Here is a 6,000-nt window from a genome sequence, read left to right on the forward strand (position 1 = left end):
AGCTGGACGTAAGAGATGTATCCTAAAGTCATTGTAGAAGTTTAGAACGTATTTATTATGTTCAAAATCCTTTAGTGGTTAATATGCCTAAATTAGCCCCATAGTACTTACTGGAAAAGGGCTCTGGACTCCCAACTCCAGTCTTCTTCCAGCATTCAGCCACGGAGCAGTGCAGGATCTCTTTGCAGTAGCATTAGATACTGGCTACGCATATCCCACCCTGATTCATAGCCATTGGGATCTGAGCCAGACCTAAGGTCAGACAAAACTATCAAAATAGAGGTATTTCGTGATTACAACAGCACTATATTTTTTTTCAACAAAATGGAAAAGTTTGAATTTGGCAGGGAACGGGTATACAGTTTATCCTGTTTTAAAATGTATACCGAAATAAGGTACATCCGCACACTCAGAAGCAGCATATATTAACGTTTGGTGTCATGGCTCATTTGCTTTTTTCTTGCTGAATTGGAGACAGATACAATAGTATTGACTTATATGAGGAAAACAGCAGTGATGTAAATTAATCCCAGCAACCAATCAGTAAATTAATCCACAGCAGTCCAAGAATGAAATGTCTGTTTACGCATAATTTTGTGAACCCATAACCATAGTTTTATGTTAGTTACATGCAATATGCTAATTGCATTTTGTGTGTTGAATGGTGTACAACATTAATAATGTTTAAAGCCAATTTAAATTGTACTGACAGACATTTTTCATTTCCCACTTTAAGTCAGTCTCCTGGCAAAAATGTCTGCTTCATTATGTAGCAAGTAAATGGCTAGAAATCTCCCCGAAGGAACAAGAATTCTTGTATAGGGGAGACAAGACTAAGGGTGAAGGGAACAGAGTGCTAAAGTAATTACAAGTGACAGCCATGACATTATCATCTTATGAAAGCTTGGTAGCTGAGGCCTAGTAGGCCAGGCAAAGCCTCAGTCAGGCTATTGTCAACGTTATTGAATAAAGATGTGTTTTTAATCACATTAGAAAAGGGCTGAGGAAGATGAGTTATCAGGCCAAATAACTCAGGGTTAGCATTAAAAGAAAAGGCCAGGGAAATGTCTCTAATACAATCACCGATATATATTTAGCTCCTGGCAAAACAACAGGTCAGGAAACAGGAAGAAAGTTTTTGCTTTTGAAATGTGTTTTCATGAACATCCTGCCTTTCCAAAACCTTACTGCCCCCTCCTGTGACATAGTAGTTTTGAGTAATAGGAAACAGCAGATCCTAAGAAATAACTTCCAGCCCTATAAAATTTACATGGACATTGTAACTGAGCTAGTGAAAAATTACCATTGTGTACAATGCTGTCTCAGATCACCCAAAAGCTTTATATAATGAGATTTGTTTATTATATTTGAAGTAATGCTCCTCAAATAATAATTAAGGATCATAATAATTGAATCTACAATAGAAAACAAGATGTGATGTTTGTGCTGGAATCCAGGGCCATTTCCAAGGCAAGAAATCTAGACTAGGGCTGAAGTTAATGGTAAATTTAGTCAGACAAAGTTATAAGGCTTTCGGCGGGTGCATGGGGGTCACTTTATTCTTATGCTTGTTAAGTCAGGCAAAGTTATAAGGCTTGGTTGAGGGATCGTCTTGTGTGAGGATTTGGTCACTTTATTTTTACACTTGTTTTTGTTGCTGAAACCCTCCTACTAATAACTACCTGGTGCCAGGACATGTCATCACAAGTCAAGGTATATGTAAGCATCCCCTTTAATCCATGATAATTCAAATTTGCCCCTTTTGTTACATTTGCTTATTCGTTCCTTTTAGTATGTATTTTTGTGTATCCCTATACTATACCTATATCCCTATGTATTATGTAACCCTAAATTAAACCCGTTGTACGACAGATGGAAATATTCTGCATAAATGCACCTCTGCAGCAACAGATCCATTAATCAATTTCCTACTGTTATCAGAAAGCAATAGATCAATATTGCAGTACACTGTTGTTAGACCCTCAGGGTCCTGGTGAGACCCCTCAGAGCCCTGGTCAGACCCCGCAGAGTCCTGGTTAAACCAAGGCTCTGTAGGGTCTGACCAGGGCTCCTTGGGGTCTCACCAGGGCTATGTGGGGTCTCACCAACCTGGTTAGACCCCTCATAGCCCTGGTGAGACCCTGCAGAGTCTTGGTTAAAACAGTTCTCAGTAGAGTTTCACCAGGGGGTCTCCCCAGGGTAGCAGGCTTCTGTGGGGTCTCACCAGGGCTCTAACCAGCCTTGTTAGACCCCACAGAGCCCTGGTGAGACCCCACAGAGCCCTGTTAAACCAGGGCTCTCACCTGCTTTCCACAAGGCTCTCCAGGCTGCCACTCCAGTACTGTGCTGGCCGCGTCTTGCGGGTGGGAGCTGGCAGGAGCACGCAGGACGACGTCTCCATCAGCTTCTGAAGTTAAACTCCGTCCTCCTCCCTACTCCCTACCGCAACATGATGTATGTCCAACAATCCAAAAGTCACTTTGCCCATTATTGTTTCATGATATACACCACTCTCATAGGTTCCTTGGTTAAATCCCACTGTACGCCCCGCGGCCCAGCATATACTGTTGTTTTCTATTCACCATCCACATCACTGATCCACTCCTCATAGTCAATCATCAACATCCCAGAATACCCTTTGGGTCATTAGCAGCTCTCCAATGCAATGTCTGGGATCTCTACTGCTTCAAACATTAATGTGCCCATTATTTACATAAGAACCTGCTGAATAGTGTCCCAGAACTTAAAAATTATTTTCTGGTCCATAGGTTCAAGTTGTGTCTTGCATAAGGAAAACTGCATGTGAGAATAAACTGTCCCTATACAGAATTATGAATCCATGCTCATTGTTAATCCATACTCTTTTATTGGTTCTTAATAACTGTAAGTGAGCAGCGTGATCCTGCTTTATTATATAGTCAGTAGGCTGGGGTGTGATTGTGATCAAGTTGTGTTACTGTATGGAGGTTTAGGATCTGGCTGAGCTGCCTGGCAGGAGAGAGTGAATCACAAGGCTACACAGAATGACAAATCTTTTGCAGGTAAAACAATTTCTATATATGGATTTAAACATTGTATTAAAAGAGAACTAGGAGGTGAGAGAAAATCACTCAACCTCATAGTTCGAGCCGACGTGTGACAATGAAACTGTCACACGTTGGCTCAATAGATTAGGAAGTGAGCGAACACATACCGTCGCTCGCTCACTTCTCGATCATGTCCCTGCAGAGGGCCGTGGCTGTCAGTCACAGTTCCCTGCAAGGATTCCCCCTCTCTCCGCTCCGATCCTCCAGCGCTGACTGGGGGTACAGCTGGCTCTGCCTCTAGATAGGCAGAGCCAGCTGTCACTAACGCAACTGTGTGGATCTCGACACTAATGTCGGGATCCGTCCCGGCTGCGGCAGTCTCAGTATACCGCGAGCTATAGCTCGCCATATACTAAGCTTTGGGTCATGGGAGGACTCTAGTTTATGTCCTCCCGTGGCCCTAAAGAGAACTAGGGGGAAAAACACTTACCCCATAGTTCTCTTTTAAGTTCCTTGCCTGCAGTTCAACTTTAATGTTATAATTTGTACGTACAGTATCATTTGGATCTGCAATTGGTTTTATTCCACTTTATGGGTACTACTTCCAAATATTACTGCTTCTGTTCACTAACATCAAAGTTACTGATCTAGTTTATAATGGGGTGTTCATTGGGCAGGTGTCATCAACAGCAGAAACACCAGTGTAATATGGTTCTCAGTGCTACAGAATAAAGTCAGGTGACAGTTGAGTTTGAAACTATTCATGCCGCCTGTACTTTGAATGTGGCCCTTAGACATTCTGGGGTTGATATATGAAAAGTGTACTATAACAAACATTGTTACTCAAAAAAATCCTTGGTCCACTTTTAAATCTGGTTGCAGAAACGGCTATTGGAAGAGTATTGGTTGGTACTGTTTGAATTTCATCATTTTCATGTTATGAATTCAGTTAAGGAAATCTTGCACATACATTTATTCACATAACACTGTTGGTGGTTGTTTAATTTCATATATTAAAGGATGGTTTGAACCCAAGTATAGTATTCTAAAGAGGACGTGATGCAGGGATCAAAGACAACTCACACACACACAAATGAAAACCAACAGCATTGTTTCTTTGCAGTTTGCCTCCCTGCCTCGCTTGCCAGATATGTCAGGGAAAATTCTTATTTTTATGGACACTTATAAAAAAAAAGGAAAACATAAAAAATAACAGTCTCCAGAGTAATCGTGGCTGTTCTTCATTGAAATCTGGTTTAAAGCTGAACTCTAGGTAAAAATATAAAAGATAAAAAGAAATAATCAATTAAAAGATAAAACAATATTTGCTGCAATATTCACCTTTAAAGGAGAACTATGGGGTCAGGGCTTTTCCCCATAGTTCTCCTTAGGGCAGGGGTGGCAAACTCAAATTCATCGGGGGCCGCATCAGCAGTATGGTTACCCTCAAAGGGCTGGTTGTATAGGACTATGCATCTACTCTTTATTATCATAAATAGTTGCCTCTGCATTCAGTTGCTACTGGTGATAGCGGCCACACCCCCAGTAACCACACCCATTTATCACCCATATTTTTGCTAAAATATAAGAGTCGGTGTCACGTCAGGTAAATAGACACCAAACATGTCATGCTTTAAAATTGCGCGCACCCGCAAAATCGCAAAAATTTACCATGCCCAAAATGCCCAGTGTTATCAGTGATTGATAGCCCTACAATTATTGCTCTCATTCCGACGTTCACGGCGATATGTAACATGTGCGGCGTAATGGGCGAAATCGTCGTTTTCACACGTATGCGCACCCGACGCCTGTTTGCATGCGTGTATGTATGGGGGGGACTTTAAAAAAAAAAAGGGAGGACACAAACTAGCGTCCTCCCGTTACCCTAAGCTCAGTATACCACGAGCTGCAGCTCGCGGTATACTGAGACGCCGCAGACGGAGCAGATCCCGACATCGATGTCGAGATCCGCCCAGCTGCGTGAGTGACAGCTGGCTCTGCCTATCTAGAGGCAGAGCCAGCTGTACCCGCCCCCTCCCCTGTCCGTTCAGCCAGTCAACACTGGGAGATCGGAGCGGGGAGGGGGGAAACCAGCCCCTCCCCTGTCACGGCAGAGAGCCGTGACAGGATCGAGAGGTGAGCGAACGCCGGTATCTGTTCGCTCACCTCCCGATCTACTGAGCCGACCTGTGACAGTCTCATTGTCACAGGTCGGCTAGAACTATGAGGTGAGTGGAAATCACTCATCTCATAGTTCTCCTTTAATCCAAAAATCACCCCCATCCTGACATGTCCTCAATCTGACATCCAGCATCATTCAACTTACTTCCCATTAACCCAGGTTGTCTGGGACCCCCTCAGTCTGTGAATGAAATAGGAAGCAGCACAGTAATGAGCTTATCTCTCTGTCACTCTGCACTATTTTCCTATCAGCTCCTTGCCAGCAGTGAACTGATTGACTCCTTGTACTGCTTCTTCCTCTCACACTCCAAGCCTGCTAACAGAGTCTGCAAAAGTCCTGTTCAAATTCATGTACTCTTAATGATACATAAATCATTTCAAAGCTGCAATAATGTGTCTCTTATATATTTCCCCAGAGTTCCACTTTAAAGTTTAGAAAGTGTGACAATTATTGTGAAATTCTTGGGATCATTCGCAGTGTGCCCTTTTGTGTGTGGGGGGAAGTGAGGCAGTTTAGACCTTAGCCAAGTCCATGCAAATGATGAGCATAAAAGACATATTGCAAGCGAGGGCAACCAGTGTTTCATAGCAGCCTGAACACTATGGGGTCTATTCACGAAGCTGCCGAAGGATCTGGCCGTAGCTTCGGCTAATCCTTCGGCTTGCTTCGGCTCCAGGACCCTTTCGGTTCAATAGAACCGAAGGGGTGCTGTACGGGCTATTCACAATAGCCCGTACAGCTCCCGATCATGGCCGAGCGGCTCAGCCGAGCCGAACGCACATGCATCGGCTC

At 43.3% G+C, this 6,000-nt stretch overlaps 1 protein-coding gene across 1 annotated transcript in view; it reads left to right on the plus strand.

The window, feature by feature from the left end:
- Window positions 1–6,000, plus strand: part of KLF7 (Kruppel like factor 7) — a 131,239-nt gene that overhangs the window by 116,489 nt on the left and 8,750 nt on the right. The gene's annotated exons all lie outside the window — the stretch shown is intronic.

Source organism: Nanorana parkeri, unplaced genomic scaffold (assembly GCF_000935625.1).
Source record: "Nanorana parkeri isolate BGI_ZX_2015 unplaced genomic scaffold, ASM93562v1 scaffold893, whole genome shotgun sequence".
NCBI lineage: Eukaryota > Metazoa > Chordata > Amphibia > Anura > Dicroglossidae > Nanorana > Nanorana parkeri.